The sequence below is a fragment of the Homarus americanus genome, unplaced genomic scaffold (assembly GCF_018991925.1).
Source record: "Homarus americanus isolate GMGI-L3 unplaced genomic scaffold, GMGI_Hamer_2.0 scaffold24922, whole genome shotgun sequence".
NCBI classification, from domain to species: Eukaryota; Metazoa; Arthropoda; class Malacostraca; order Decapoda; family Nephropidae; genus Homarus; species Homarus americanus.
The window spans coordinates 1335463-1353487 of record NW_024722610.1 but is presented as its reverse complement, the minus strand read 5'-3'; the positions used below and the strand labels follow the sequence as shown (position 1 = coordinate 1353487).

The 18025-nt window shown below is 39.7% G+C and overlaps 1 protein-coding gene across 3 annotated transcripts in view; it reads right to left on the bottom strand.

Moving 5' to 3' along the window:
• Positions 1 to 18025, bottom strand: part of LOC121862868 (hemicentin-1-like) — an 82048-nt gene that overhangs the window by 38046 nt on the left and 25977 nt on the right. For 2 of the 3 annotated variants that reach the window (XM_042361218.1, XM_042361216.1), the window contains exon 2: positions 6805 to 6835. The exons of the other annotated variant lie outside the window; for it this stretch is intronic. The gene's annotated coding sequence lies outside the window, so the exon portion shown is untranslated. The remainder of the gene's footprint in view (positions 1 to 6804; positions 6836 to 18025) is intronic. 3 annotated transcript variants of the gene reach the window in all.

Sequence of the window (18025 nt, the reverse complement as noted above, 5' to 3'; positions counted from 1 at the left end):
CAGTAACGCAGCTCACAGTAACACAGCTCACAGTAACACAGCTCACAGTAACGCAGCTCATAGTAACACAAGAGTGATACAAAACACCCTAACCAAAAAACAACACAACAATAGTCATAAGGAAAACTTCACAACAACATTATATTTAACGGCAACACAATAAACATTATTACAGTAATTGGTTGATAATGTTTATATGGGTTTTATGTTTTCTTTGTCCAATACAGGAATTTGTTCAGGGAGGATGATGCCCTCTTTACATACATACATACATACATACATACATACGTACATACAAAGGTTCCATCTTTATTGCGGCTTGGTAATCTCTCAAAGTGAAAGGTAATTTGCCTTGGAAACATGACTGTAGGGAAAAGTTACTCTATATTGTAAGATTAGTTCTTCCTTACCACCAATATATTCTTCTCTGGGATGATGATGCAGCTATGTAAAGTAGGTAAACATTGTGGAGTCAAATTTGCCACCGGGGTAGATCAGTTTGTGAGTTATGTGTCAGTCAGCCAGCCAGCCTCGTTACTCCCATAATGCTTACTCAGCGTGTCCCTCGTGGGCTGTTGGTGTCTCGTTTCTCGGTGTAGAGCTGAGAGCGCTATTAACTATGACAAACGCACACACACACACACACACACACACACACACAAAGAGGAACAAGGAATACCACAGAGACAGAGACAGATAAAGATAAAATGAGACAAGTCGGTGTAATCCTTCACCCCCCACAGACGGTGTACCACCTGGGGCGCCGGGTGACTCGACACACACACACACACACAGGGTTGGTCTCCGCGTCTTGATAGTCCAATTAAGTGGTGAGCTCGCCTAAGTTGTCAGCATACATCACCTGAGACACCTGTCGTCTTGGGGGGACCGGTGGGTGGTGTGGTGTGGTGCGTGTGTGGTGGAGGAAGACTTAGAATTTAGTACACATTTTGGTGGTGCTGATATTGGTGGTGTACAGATGTTGTTATGGTGCAATATTTAATGGTGTAATTAAGTACAGTATCAGAATATTATCACCAGGAATGGTAGCATATTTTTACTCTCTATAGTTAATTGAGTGACGTGGGAATACTTGGACCACAAAAAGTATTCGAACATTAAATTTATCTAATAGCTCGATTACCTGGGAATATTTTTGCTAATTAAAGGTAATAGAACACTTTATGGCGTCAGTATATGAGTCACAAGGCTTTAAAATAACAAAAGATACTTCGGTAAATGTCGTCTTTCTTGTGTTATAAATTCTTAACATATCGTAAGACTATGACTGGAAATACTTACTTGAAAATAAGCTGCCATTAGGGTCATAGCGTTATGTTTTTTTGTTTTTGTTTTTTTCTCCCGTTCGATAATTGGTTGTTGGAGAAACAGGAAAAAAAAATAACGCTCGGAAAATAAGCAAGACATTTTAATAACATTTTCTCTATATAGTGTAAAGGTTTAAAATCGTTACCTGATAATATATTTAACTCCAAACCCATTATGTTAATCTGAGAACATTTGTATTGATTCTATAGGTCATATATATGGTAATTAACATCATAATGGTGCAGAATAAGCTATATACTATCCAAGTGTTGTTTAACCCTTCACAAGCACACCTGATTACGTGTTCATTACCGACTCTGTACCTGCTTAATATAAAGTACGTTATAGCCTTTATGTCCTTAATGTGTAGTTATGCTTATGTGACCCACTATCAGTTTTCATAGAGGATTGGATTCCCTATTTATACACTATATATAGATGGAACCTATTACCCTCCCCTTACGAGCTTGTGGGATTTATGAAGGTCTTTATCATAGTCGGGTAGATTAACTCGAGTTGAAAGGTGAGGTGTGTTCTGATGTTGCGTTTATGAGAGGAGGAGAAGAAAGGCGATGGTGAGAGGAAAAGAGAGTGAGTAAAAAAGAGAGAAGGTGGAAGAGAGCTAAACAGTGATTGGGTTAAGAAAGAGAAATAGAGAGACAGTGAGAGAATGAGAAAGAATAAATGGTAGAAGAGAAAGAAAGAAAAGTAAAGATAGATAGTTATGAAAAAGAAGTATAGAGAGATAGACAAAGAGAGAGAAAGATGAGAGGGAGAGACAAATCTAACCATCATATTTCCTCAAACAGTTCTAGTAATCCGAGTATGAGAATTTTCGATCAAATTTTCCTCGCCATAAGAAATCCCTTACAAATCGGCTAACACCTTAATATAGACATCATCTTACATGGCATCATCAGTGTTATTTCAAAGGGATAACTCTGCATACAGTTACCATCCACATTTTCTCAGTCGGGTATTGCTAGATATTTTTACTCTATAATCGTGGCTGTGAAATTTTCTTGTTGCAAATCTTTTCACGACATACATTTGACTTTGATGTTTATTGTTATTTACTTTATTACACTATTGCATTGATGTCCGACTACTGTGTAACGGAAAGCATCTAGAATCAATAACGAAGTCTCCTGGTAGACATATTTCTAAACATAATTTAGTTGCAAGTCAATATTTTTCATTTTGTTGCACAAATGCAATCAAGGGCAATTGCTAGCTGGAGCCAGTCTTTTATATTCTTTATCATCATACATCACCTCACCAGCTGTATCCGGGTTCACTGTATTGCCGGATAAAATGTATTGGAATTCTTTAAATGATGAAAAAATAATAATGGTGTGTCCTCGAAGACCCTGAGGCTCCTACATAGTTCTTATTACTTCCGGAATTGTGTTGTGCATTACCTGGCAACCTCGATATTGGAGAACAAAAATTATGATCTGGGTTTATAGTGGCGAGGGGTGTACCAGTGCCTCTCCCTCTCCTCTCCTCTCTTATCCACTCCTCTCCCTTCTTCCTCCTCCCCTTCTTCCTCTCCTCTCTTTTTGTTCAAATTCCTTCTTGATGAACACATACCTTCTCAAGTTCGAGGAGAATTTTAGGAAGTCAGAAGGTAAACAAATGAAAACAAAAGACAAGCGACAGCCCCCTCCCCCCACACACCCCCTCTCCCCCCACACACCACCTCTCCCCCCACACCTCTCCCCACACCTCTCCCCCACCACCCCTCCCCCACCCCCTCTCCCACACCCACCCCTCTCGCCCCACACACACCTCTCGCCCCCACCTCTCCCCCCCCCACACACCTCTCCCCCCACACACATCTCCTCCCACACCCCTCTCCCCCCACCCACCTCCCCCACACCCACCTCCCCACCTCCCCCCACCCACCTCCCCCACACCCCACCTCCCCCCACACACCCCCACCTCCCCCCACACCTCTCCCCACATACCCCTCCCTCCCCACCCCCCCTCTCCTCCCCACCCCTCTCCTCCCCCACCCCTCTCCTCCCACACCCCTCTCCTCCCCACCCCTCTCCTCCCCACACCCCCTCTCCTCCCACACCCCTCTCCTCCCCACCCCCTCTCCCCACACCCCCTCTCCCCCCCACCCCCCTCTCCCCACCCCTCCCCCACACCCTCTCTGCCCACACCCCCTCTGCCCCACACCCCTCCCCCCCACACCTCTCGCCCACACACCCCCTCTCCCCACACCCCTCCTCCCCACACCTCCCCTCACCCCCTCCTCCCCACACCCTCTCCCACCCCCCTCTCCCCACACACTTCCTCCCACACACCCCTCCTCCCACACCCCCTCCTCCCCACACACCTCCTCGGTCAACCCCTAGTGAGATCAATATAGTTACTTGAGCAAAATAATAAATACTACGGTCAATTATATAAATACGAAGTGTAAAACTTATTGAATATCCCTTTATCATTATGGCTACGAGTATTAATTACGGGTTGTGCTGTTGAAGGTCACGAAGTCCACACAATAGTTCAGAGTGTAAAGGTGATTTTTTGCTTAGAGGTGAAGTTTGAATTTTATTGATAAACACACACACACACACACACACACACACTCACACACACACACACTTTAGCATTTAAAGGATTCCGATACAGTTTGTTTACCTGGCTATAACCTTTGAAGTGGTTTATACGGATATATTAAGTCATGTCAAGAGATGACTTCCCTGCGTGTATGAGTTGTTGGTGATGTCCGTCCTAAAATTCATGTATTAGGAAAATAATTCTATTACAACATTTTACAATGGTTTACACACACGCACGCACGCACGCACGCACGCACGCACGCACGCACACACACACACACACACACACACGCACATCTGTACAATCACAACTACAGGTATTTATATAGAAACACAAGTAGATTTGGATAATATGTCTCGGGCGCATTTTATTTGGGTGAAAAACTTTCATTTGGACACGAAAAATCACCTCATTTGGGGGATATTTTTTGCTTCATTTAGGCGAAAATGACCTTGGGTGTTAAGCTTTGGCTGACGGAGTGTGCAATAGTTTAGTCACAAGGCTGGAAGGGAGTGGTCATGGTACTACTACTCTTCAACAACTAAAGATCCTTAAAACGTATGAGGTTAATAAATTATAATAACACTAATTGATCAATCATCATAAATTACTTGATATATAAACTCTCTGGGTTGTTATGGGTCCAGTCTGGCACACACACACACACACACACACACACACACACACACACACACACATATGGACCCTGGGGAACACCTGGTTCAGAAACACCCAAAGTTGACAATACACACACGTACATACTCGAGGTAAAGACCAAACCCATAAACCCAGACGTTTTACTTTTCCCAAGAGTTTCAGTTCAAGAGTTTAAGAGAGTCATTAAACCAAGAGATATATAAACCCGACCTTAACAACACAACGACAATAACTAGATTCTTAAAACATCCTCTTGTATATATATTTTTTGTAAGTTATTTTATCTAATTTTTTTTTTGGTTTTTGTTGCAGTACTTGGCTAATGGGTCCAAGCGATTATTTTGATAAAGAGGTAAAGTTTAGACTCTAATTTGCAGTATATAATGGTAGGGTTGTGCGCGGTATTATGAGACACGTGATTATGATATTACATGGATACAACTACCCTGGAACATTTTGTATTGAAGTGATAGTGTGATATAGTGTGATAGTGTGACATAGTGTAGTGAATTATAGTGTGTGATAGTGTTATATAGTATACTGGATTATATAATATTTTTCTATCTATTTTTTTTCCATTATAGTCATTTTGGTCTTTATTGTCAGAATTTATGAGATTTTTTCACTGTCTTTACTCACATCAATTTTCGTCATGTCTCACCTGATTGATTATATTTTTCTCGAATGTTTTTTTTTTTTCATACGAGTTTGGTTTCCCGGAGTCAATAATCGGTTTAAGATAACTTTTCTATTGTTTTTCTACGATATCATAAACTTATACAACTTAACGGTTTACAATATCGAGCTGTTGTTTTGGTTATGTAGAAACTCTGAGACAAAAACATAGGGGGATTGTTCACAAGGACACGCAAATATCGGTGTACAATTTCTTATCCATCTTGACTGATTACGAAAGTGCGTGATGGATGGACACACACACACACACACACACACACACACACACACACACACAAACACACACCATCAAATAATTTTAATATTTTATCGGCATCAAGTAACTAGCATGTACTTATAGATCTGCCGTTGAAGTTGAAGGTTCTAGTTCTTCTTTAACAACATCGGCAAGTTTTGTGTCCCTGAGGAATGGCGTAGTAGCATGTGAGGTAAAAATTCGTAATATGACAACAGCGTCAGGACAAGCACACAACGACGCCACCACGAGCACACAACAACGCTACCACGAAAGAGCGCCAATACAGACATTCAACAGCACCAATACTTAATAATACCAAAACGAGCACGGAATAGCGCCCGCTTGAACGCTCAACATCGTCAGCTTGGGCGGGCACTCGAATGCGCCAGCGGGAGCAATCAACACTTTTTGGTGTTTCCTCCGCCAGCCCGTAATGACTCCCGTAAGGATGATGATGATGATGGCGGCTGAAGCGCGATGTTGATTGGCTGATTGGAAGGCTTGGGGTCTTTGGTGCTGGAAGTTAATTGGCTGATTGGAGAGCTCGAGTCTTTGGTGCTAGAAACTAACTGGTTGATCAGAGGGCTCCGGGTCTTTGGTGCTGGAAGTTGATTGGTGGTCGATGGAAGCTAACTGAGGGAGGGAGGGAGGGAGGGAGGGGAGTCTTGAGGTGGGTGGAAGATGATGACTTGGGAGGAGAGGGGAGGAGGGGTGTGTTAGTGGGACGTAAGCTTAGGTGATGAAGAAGACGAACGTAGAGGGGATGATACCGTAAACCTGAATGCAATAGGTAATAAAATCCTCTTATGGATACTAAACCAGACGAACATACCGACTCTCCCTCTGCCTGAAGTGATATGAGTAACCTTTTTATGAGTTCTTCACACTACAGTTTATAGTTATCTCATGAGTATCCTATTGTCAGACAAATCAGCTCAAATCAACGCACCTCCCTGAAAATTAGAATCCGCGCGTATATAGGGCAGGAGTATACAAAGATGAAGGATCCTTGACTACAACAAAATCCATCTCACTAAAAGATTCACCCCATATTAGATAAGTTAAGGTTATGTTAGTAAGTCCAAGATATTTATATGGAGAGTGACATTGTAATTAGATAAACCACCCCGTTATGTTGTTCAATAATGTGTTAATTACAGTGAAGAAATATAACACGACCCTCAGAATTGTCATCACCAGCGGTATCTCAAGTGGCAGCTGTTATCATAAATTACCCCTGTGAAGAAGAGGGAAGTGGGATCCCCTCTTCTCTTATTCCCTCTTACGAGACAACGACCCCCTCTTACCTGGTGCTGATCTGGTAGTGAGTCAAGGGCCCTGGAGAGAAAGAAAGCAATTCTGAATAATTATCCCAAGATGTCAGATAAATGGGTAGAGGGAGAAATGATATTATGTCTTAGTACAATGCCATTACACACGTACTTGTCAAGGAGTTTACAGAGTTCCCTTTAAGTTTATGGTGATGAATATATGGAAGGGGTTACAGACAATGATAATTATAATAAAAACGCAACTTATAATTCTAAAACCAAAACATTATCTGAATTGTATGATTACTTGTGTATGTCAATAAAGTACATGGCTCATACACTCATCCTTAAATCCAAGTACACAGTTATACACATACATATCTAAACACACACACACACACATACACACTGTCTACACGCATCTACCATATATAAAACCATATACCTGTGTATGTATGAATGTATGTATGTATGTATGTATGTATGAATGTATGTATGTATGTATGTTTGTATGTATGTAATGTATACCGTCCGAGATAAATATAACTTTCATCACCCAGGTGGACAAAACAACTCGCCATTCCTCCTTATACACTGTAACAAAGGTGATAACCAAGGTGTTCTCTCCTCACTAAATTCTCGTCAAACCACTCCAGTGTACAGAACCCGGTTGATGGCTCCTCCTCCCCCCCGGGCTGGTGATGAGAGAGATAAAGCAGTGTGACAAAGGAAGGGTGTTGAGATGCTGTGTGAGGGCGAGGTGAATAGTGGTGTTGTAAAGGAAGGGTAATGAAGTTTGTGTGTGTGTGTGTGTGTGTGTGTGTGTGTGTGTGTGTGTGTGTGTGTGAAGGATCTCTCTCTCTCCTCGTAAATCTAATAGATTATCCCAGCCCCTCTTTAATCCTGCCTCCCTTTTCAATGGACCAATGTATATTTATATATGTACGAATTATATGAACATACAGTTTATACACACATTTTCGTATACGCAGAATATAGGACTAAATGTGTATGTTTTCGCCATATATAAATGAAGAATACAGATATTTTGTACTCCCTGAGCAAATTATATTTAATTGTTACATAGACGTGGTGGATAATACATGCAATTGAACCTCACTGGTAACCACTAGTAAATTCACTCTACCCGAATAAAGTAACCTGGCAACTCATAATTATAAGATGTTACTATTTTTCGCCAGTCTGAAAAGAAAATATTTTCTACACAATTTCAACGTTTTACAATTTCCCCCTGACTGGTGTAAGGAACAACTATTAACGTCACAATGGTGTTCCAAGTGGAGGAGAAATATTCCCTCAGAGTTTCGCTTTCCTACGACGCCTTTACTTGAGAACTGGGAATGAGGTCATTTATCGCCTTGACCCTCCCCTGTGACCTTCAGGATATTGTAAACATAATATCTTTCACGTTTTCCTCAGACTAATATGCGTGTTATTGGGCTTGGCAGTGTCCGTACATACTTAAAAACATAAAAAAAAAAAAAAACACAAAAAACACCATACATACAAATAACAAATACTGTACATACTGTGTCGGTCAAACTAAACAACTGAGAGTTAGAGTTGCCGAACAAACCAACTGTTGTCAAGTACACCCTTTACACCCATCAATAAACATAGCCAGGCACGTGATCGCTCCTCACTTACTAAGTCCAGTCAGTCCTGGGCACCCTCGACTGTACTCTGTCTCTGTGTGTAATGTTCTTGCTGGTATATAATTTATTTATTTATCTTTGTGTGTTTTATTTTTGTATTAGGTTTTTTGCGTTATTGGTGATTATAGATAAGTGTAGTAAATATTAACAAGTAAACTAATAAGTGAAGGTGAGTTTGATTAATAACAAAAAAAAAGAAGTTAAGCAAATTCTTAAAATGTTTCATCTTATCCTAAATAACATCTAATTATAAATCAAATCATTCTAAAATTTCTCAACATATAAAATTAATTTACTCATGGTACACTATGTCCCAATTTCAAACTAATTCTCTCCAATGAAGAGAAAATTGCCTACATTTTGGAAGCATCAACGTATCTGTAATAAGGTTATAGTGGTAATGTCTCCTTTTACTCCCGGCTTCGTCGATCAGGAAAAATTGATCAGAATAACGAGTTCTATAATTTTGACAATGATGTGTTTTGCAGTTATTGGAATATGGACCGTCAATTACCTGCCAATGACCTACTTTACAACGAAACACTTTACGGCGAATTCGATAACCACTGAAATAATATCTGGCGCGCATTTACTGATTCTGTTAAATTAACCTCGTGAGGACGATAATTTAATCTCTCACTTAATGAAATGATGACAATCTTTGGGAGATAATGACTTAACCCCTTAAGGATGATGACTTAAACTTTTGAGGACTATGATTTAACTTCTTGTGGACGATGACTTTACCTCTTGAGGACGATGATTTAACACCTTGAGGACGATAACTTATCCCATGAGTACAATAACTTAATCCCTAGCGTTTGATGTCGATTTATCCGTTTGAATACGAGTAGGATTCTCAGTGCCATTTTAAAATCACATTAAATCTTAACTCTGCTTTCTCTCCATTTTCAGGATTCCTGCTCTCTTCTACACTCGCTTTCTTAGTACCACCTCACACAGTCACTCCTCGAAGCTACCGTCATCTAACCAAAACAAATGGACTTCTCTTGCAGTTCCCTCAAGACAGCCAACACCACAGTTCAATGCAGTAAGTAATATTTTAAGTTATTTATCTAACGGCAAACAACCCTGATGGTATCTTGGTATGGTGGGAATAGAGAAGATGAGAGAGATAATATATACCTGGTGAAGTAGAATGCACATAGCTTACTCACTTTCCCATTCCACAAAAGAATAACTCGTGCTGTTTCTTCTTCTCTGCTCTTGACAACTTTCTGCAAACTTCCAACAGACTTCTGACTCTCACTTGACTTTGCCACGGCCAGGCATCTTCACAGAGAGAAACTATACCTTTTAGTGAAGATACAGAAGAGTTAAAAGTTTTCACATCGAGTTTCAAATCATTCCTTGCCCTCCCTAACACTGCCGAATACCCAGGAAAAAAAAAATCATGCCACCATCATTTTTCCAACAGCGTAAGGGATGACCATTGATGTGTACTTTCAGGGAGTTAGCTCTAAACTGCACCATTGTCTACACTCACAGGCTGCGTAAGGGACGTATTAAACATTATTATCATCAGTATGTACTAATCTATATTGTGTACTCTAAGGTTGTTGTTTTTGTATTCGTTAATCCGTTTTTATTTTTATTATTTTATTCTTTGTGTACTAAATCCGAGCGTTTATACACCATTCTCACTGGGGTGTAATTTTACGCCTCTCCGCAATGCCAGTAAACAATTGAATCATCGTCTCTTTTGTATTCATAACACCACAACCAAAGTGCCGTTTTCGCCACGATCGTAGGCAACTGAGGGAGACAATAGAGGGAGATAAAAGCCGTACAACGTGTCTAGTTAGAATATATACAAAATAAAACAGTGGTGGTGTTTTGCGGGCCATACAAATGTTAGGTATTTTTATGGTATAGCGAACCTTTCATCTCTGTTGATCTCGTTGTTGTATTGTGGGGGAATCACTCGACTCTTAATGTGATTATTCTCTGTGTTCTGGCTCAGTGATCTTTATAATATGTACCGATGGAGCGATGTTAATGACAGGGAAGTATAAAGGACATGTATCTCTCATCAGGGAAGTCACTCCATCAGTTTCTTGGGTACGCTGAGGTGTTCACAGAGAGGCTCTTGCCACTGAAGATGAGTTTCTGTCAATGTTTAATGATTCGGTAAAAATAGTAAACTTCATTAAAGCTCGTCCACTAAATTCAAGGATTTTTACAACTGTGTGCAACGAAATGGATAGCGAACATGAGACACTTGTCCTTTACACTAAAGTGCGCTGGTTGTCTCGCGGCAAGGTTTTAACAAGGCTTTTTGGACTAAGATGGGAAGTTCAGCTATATTTTATTGACAACCCGTTTGACTCATCTTGCCTGCACGAAGAAGACTGCTAACTAGCATACCTGGCAGACATTATTTCTTCTGTCAATGAACTGAATTTTAAGTCTCCAGGGTATCAGCGTCGCAGTGTTCAGCACACAGGACAAGGTCAAAGCAATTATAAAAAAAAAGACATTCTGGACAAGCTGTGTAAATGAGAATTCCCTTCAGTGCTTTTCAGTACTACATTAAATCCTAGAGTCAAATGAAATTTTCTTGGATGAACATGTGAAAGGCCTCAAGCAGCTAAGCCGACAGCGATAGACCCCTGACCCGGGACCCGTCTTAGACCTGGATACGCATTCCATTTGCAGTTTCTCTCCCTGTTTCACACCTGTTAATTCACAAACACTAGCAACTACGGGAGTTATCTTCTGGCGGGGGACTGCAAATACAACCCAGACGAAAACCACTCGTGAATTTCTGGGTACAAGTCATGGAAGAGTATTTGGACTTCGGCGAGCCTTTAGGGTATGATGCCAACAGTGGCTGGCGTGTTTTGTGAGATGTGGCAACTCTGTGGAATGCTCATCTCTCATTTTGTCTAACTACTATTGCGAGGTTCCTTAGGGCCATTCCGGGAGTTTTAATACAATGCAAACAAACAGAGTTGCCACACCTCACAAAACGCATCACCTATAGTACCAGGGGTAAGTGCAAGCGACTGCACCTATGTCAGGCCGATTTTTCTGCGCTCACAACAGCGAAGACAAAGTATCACCAAAGAGGATTGATGCTGAGAGAGATCTAAGAGTGAAAATGGCCTCAATTGTTCTTAATATCACTGACCTTTGTGTTGAAATGCATGTTTATTTACTCATCCATCACACTGATAGATAAACAACAACCTATAATTTTTTTTACAGAATTCTTAATATTATTTTTATTATCATTTATAAGATATCATAAAGTTGGCTATTTGAAATACGTGCAATTATTCTTTGGTACGGCAGTAAACACATAACGGTTGTATAACGAAGGTAATGAATATGCGTGATGATGCGTGAGGTTGTTAACACACTACAGTAGGTTTGAGTGACTAGTGGCGATGAGGTTGGGTTGGGTTAGGTTAGCTTAGGGCAGGTTAGGTTGGGTTGGGTTAGGTTAGGTTAGGTTAGGTTGGGTTGGGTTTAGGTTAGAGGTTAGGGGTTAGCTTTAGCTAGGCAGGTTAGGTTAGGTTAGCCAAAGGTTAGGTTAGGTTAGCTTAGGGCAGGTTAGGTTGGGTTGGGTTGGGTTTTGGTTGGGTTAGGTTAGCTTAGGGCAGGTTAGGTTGGGTTGGGTTATGTAGAGAGAGAGAGACAGGTAAATAAACTGGACGAGGGAGGTAAACAAGACAAATATACATACAGACACAAATACATGAGAGAAAAAGACACACGTACAGATAGACTAATAAAGAGATAGAGAAAATTAACATTGGGAACTCCATAGACAGACAGACAGACAGACAGACAGACAGACAGACACAGACAATCAGACACAGACAGGCAGACAGTGAGAGACAGAAAGACACAGACAGACAGAAAGATACAGACAGACACAGATAAACAGACAGACATAAGCACAGAGAGACATTCGGAAATAAAAGAGGAATGTGTCAAGTTTATCTCCACCACCAGAGGCAGTACCTGACCGCTGACCTTTTAAATAATCTGTTACATGCCAGTTTAACGTCTCACTCAACCGTTGTGGATCAGATCGGATATACGCACACACACACACACACGCACACACACACACACACACACACACACACACACACACAGTTGGCTCTCCTTGTTGTGTTGTGTGACTTGAAAAAAAAAAAACATACGAGTTATCTTATGATCCTTTGCTTTGACATTCCTTTATTATATCATTTAATTTGTGTTTTTATTTATTTTTTTAATATTTTTTATCCTACTTTTTTAGTGCTGGATTATGTAAATGACTTTTTTTTAGACAGTCTTTCTTGTTTCACTTAATTTCTGTTTTTTTTCCTTACTTTTTATTAATTATTTTTTATCTATCTTCGTTATTTCTTCTTTTATTTATGACGCTCTTTCTATCTTGTTCCGTTCGTAATCTCTTTTAAGCAAGAGGGTAACATTACGACATTGGTAACACTGATGACGTGGAGCCAGAGACCAAATTCCATTGTTAGTTATTGGAAGTTTCAACCTTATCGTTATAGTGTTCCAATATCGCCACGTTAGCTGTCTCATAATATACAAGACAGTAGAGAAATGATACGGGACATAAACTAGTCGGTGGATCCCTAACCTTAGCTACTCTTAACTGAATCTGACCTAACTTAACCTTACCTATTCTCTAACCTAACCTAACCTAACCTAACCTAACCTTACCTATTCTCTAACCTAACCCAACCTAACTTAGCCTAACCTAACCTAACCTAACCTTACCTATTCTCTAACCTAACCTAACCTAACTTAGCCTAACCTAACCTAACCTAACCTAACCTAACCTAACCCCGATATCGTAACTTTAATTCCTTCATGTACTGTTTTCATAAGTCAGTGTACACAATTCCAACTTATTGTCCAGTCATAGTGATTCTTAAACTGTTTTCTCGTGTGACGAATAATATGACGTGGTGGGGAAAAAAAATCGAACTATACATTTAGAAAGAACGAAAAACACTGAGACAATTACATAAAGATTATATATGACTTACAAATGTTATTCTTTTGTTTTTTTTCAGGTTTGGGGTGGTTTTAACACACACACGCACACAAACACACACACACACACACACATACATACATGCATAGTCTAAAAAATTGTATATAAGTTGTGAAATTGTCACTGTAAATTCCCGAGCCAAATTAAAATGAAATATGACAATTCTTTCCTGTGATGATATTTTAAATTTTTTTCGTATATTCTGGAATTACAACGTTATATTTGGCACAGGAAAGAGTACGGATTGCTGTGTGTGTGTGTGTGTGTGTGTGTGTGTGTGTGTGTGTGTGTTCAGGCATTAAAACAAAAGAGATGGAAGAAAAAATATATTTTTTTTTTTGCTGGTTGAAATTATATTAGAAATTTGTTCGTGTTTTCACAAGCTGTCCCTGGAGAAAGAATAGTCGTAGTTTTTTTTTTAGAAATATTCAGGAATTTATTTTTATATGTATTTCTTTTCATCGTTTTGGGGATATAATGGAAACGAGAAGACGTATTCGAGTTTAATTGTTTTCTTTGTCTTATAATTGATGAGGAGTAATGAAGACCGTGTTTTAGTACTCTGCTTGAGTACACTGATTGAGTTCCTCGAGTACGATTATTTAACATAAGTATTATTTTATTGTACTCATGGACTGGCTCGTTGTACTCAAAGGATTAACTCATACTAGTAAAGGGATTAAGGCCTGCTCAAGGGATTACTATAAATCATTCACTGGGCTATTTCACTATACAGTACTCGGGGGAGGATAAGTCACTGTGTAATCTCCTATACGATCTTTGTTTTTATAATGTTTTACCGAGTATGATGACAATTCCCCATAATAATAATAATAATAATAATAATAATAATAATAATAATAATAATAATAATAATAATAATAATAATAATAATTAAAACTTAATTTTTCTCATTGATATTTTACAGGTGTTTACAACAGGTGTTCAAAGGTGTGTAAATTAGGTTATTCATAGCGTGTATATTATGGACGAAAATATCAATGTCATATTCAACTTTCAACCCTTGACCTGAACTCACGTAGCTTGAGGGTCATTTTTTAGCTATTTTTCTCTTATTAGTTTCATGACTTTTCTCAAAGTATAAAAAAATGGCTCATCTAATTATCCTGAATTCGGATCAGGGATATAAAATTGATAATTATTTTAATTAGTCAAATGATTTTTTTTAATACAATTTTTCATTATTTTTTTCATTATCTATTTTTTGTAACTTTTCAATGTCATAACATTTACCGGGTATGTGTCTTCGTTAGTGTGTATGTTTGTGTGTAAGAATGTGTGTGTATTCTCTTGTGCCTTTATTATTTGCCTGTACGTCTTCAAGGTAAATCACTGAGAGACGACTGTACACATTATGTTCAGACTCAGAAATATTCCCTCGAAAGTCAACGCAGTCACCCATACCTCATTGCACAGGGTTAAGAAAAAATACCACGTTTAATGGACAAAATATTGACGATTGATGGACAAAATATTGACGATTAATGGACAAAATATTGACGATTAATGGACAAAATATTGACGATTAATGGACAAAATATTGACGATTAATGGACAAAATATTGACGATTAATGGACAAAATATTTACCATTACTAAAGAAAATGGGAGTAAATGTGATACGTAGATAAATTAGTAAATAAGAAAAAGTAAATAAACTATGAAGAAATTGGTCCCTGGTGAGTCAACTTTCAGAGGGAAAATCTTTTGAGTTTAAAATATTCGCGTGGTGGCCCCCGGGAACACGTCAGCCGCTGGTGCACAGAATATGTCAAAGTTTTATCATCAGTAAATACATTATACTTTAGTTTAAACTTTGGATTTGGTTATATTTGATGATATTTGCGAAGACAGACATTCTCAGATACAATTATACCTTTCTTTCCATTAGCGTAGAACAAATAGACCATACACGGACTTGTTACTTGAATATAATGTAAGAGTGAATACAAATGAAAAATGAATTCGTGTGTTCTCAGTTACATGTTTCCCCCAAGAGCATTTACAGCAATATCCTGTTTCTCAAGGGTATAGTTAGAGATACTCTTAACCCCCATTAGCCTGAGGTGAGATACAAGCCATGTCTTATAATTTTCTTCGTAGATTTATTTCACAGCGAGCGACCACAGATATGAAAACAACAACAAAAATAATAATAACAACAACAACACATACACAGACTCAAGCACATGAATACACACACACACACACACACACACACACACACACACACACACACACACGTCTGTCCACCAGTCGCCAAAAATTACACCATTACGTGTTTAATATATACACACACTTGGTCCAGGCCAGTGAGGGAGAAACCGCCATCACTCTCTCCATTTACGTCTCCAATATCACCACCACATCCTCCCTCACCATCGTCCTCTCCTCCCCCTCCTCCTCCTCCTTCATCCACCATATCTTTCTCCTCCTTTACTATATCCTCTTCCTCCTTACTTCCACCTCCTCCTCCCTCTCCCTCACTACTAAAGAAAATGGAGGTGGGGTGATATTCTGTGACTCTCAAAGTGCTTTTAAATCCATGAACAGCCCGTCAGGTTCTATGTCTAAAGTTGTATGTGATATTAAAAGAAATGTGATAACTGCCAATGAGAACAACTCCCGTATCGAATTTGTGTGGAATTAGGTATCATGACCGTGCTGATAGACTGGCCAATGAGGCATGTAAGAAGAAAATGGTGACCTTGGCCTGTCCAATGATGTACTTAAAAACATTCAAGTCAGAATCATGAACTGTGATATAAAAGAACTGAGAAATGCAGAGAGACCTGGCAGTTGTAGCTTTAGTAAATATGACAAATTTTGTGACGGGAGGTACCGGTATGGCCAGCATAAGGACAGAACCAGACAATGTGATGTAGTCGTGGCCAGAATTTGGCTAGGATACAGACACATCTGACAAGTTAGTAACGCTGTACCCATACCGGAACACTCAGCATGTAAACTTTGTGATAAACCTTTAAAGCATACACTTGAACACTATATTATTGAATGTGACACTGTCAAAGACTTCAGGCCACCTGGCTTATTGTATTATGAACTTTGTAATTACTACATTGAATCGGGGTACTTGGGGACATTCTTGCTGTTTATCCCAAATTTGCTAGCCCACACTAATTAGTCTTCAATTAGAATATGACGTCCAATGTATATGAACCACTGTCCTGCATGGCAGTGAACAGTGACATACCCACATGAATTTGACCCATATATACTGTTAATGAATATGATGTATTTCTTTGTGTATGAACCTCTGTCCTGCGTGGCAGTGAGAAGTGATACCACCCTCAGTGTCAAGACCTGACTGAATTACTCAGAATAGGCAAACTGTACTCCAAGCTTTGTCAATAAATTTATTAAACTAAAAAAAATCCTCATCGCTCTACGGGCACAGAGGAACGCCCGCAGTAACTACCACCATAATTTCCACAAGAATTATTCATTTTTCGTCCCCACCATTGTCCACACTTTATAAGACTGGGTGCCACGGCCAAAATACTCACCGCTTCACCACCATCACCACCGCTTCACCACCATCACCTTCGCTTCACCACCATCACCATTTACTGCTTCACCATCACCGCCACCACCGCATCACAGCCACCACCACTTCACCATCACCGCCACCACCACTTCACCACCACCGCCACCACCGCTTAACCATCACTTAACCCTCACTGCCACCACCGCTTCACCCTCACTGCTTCATCATCATCACCACCACCATCACCGCTTCACCATCACCACCACCACTGCTTCACCACCATCATCATCGATTACATAGATGCAGCTAGTGCCAATCACCATTGTCACCATAACTCCCACCACCATCGTAACCTGTCACTTCCACCACTGCGACCATCACTTCACTGCTGATATTACTGCCACCATCTAGTACCCCCGAGCCTAACGTAACGTAACGTAACCTAACCTAACCTAACCATTAGGTGAATTAGGCAGGGGTTCCTAATCTTCATAAATATCTCCATTGCTTTGGTCTTTGGCTGTGTTAAAATACACTTAAAAAAATAAAAACATACATCGTGAGTGAAAATTTCCATCGAACAGGTCAGGAAATTTGGCTACTGAATTGAATAAACGAAGATAAAAATAGATGAAAAATTGGCGAATAAGAGGCACTTTAACAAACAAACAAACAAACACGTGATTTTAAGCTGGAAATACACACAAGAATGATTTTCTCTTGCTTCAGTAAACAAGGCGGGGCATGGTTATATTTAGTTCCAAAAACAATAAAATCTGTATATTAAGAGACATAATATTGTGATTGACAGAACGCGAACGCCATGTGCAGCGGTGTGTGGGGGGGGGGCTATCTTGGCTGGCAACCAGACATACAGTATACTGTCTCTTTACGACCGAGGCCCAGGCTGCACTCTGCTGGTAGAGAGCCAAGATTAAATGACTCAGTCATTTAATCTTGGAGGAGGCGATGGAGAAGGAGGACCACGCATGCGCACTTAATCTTC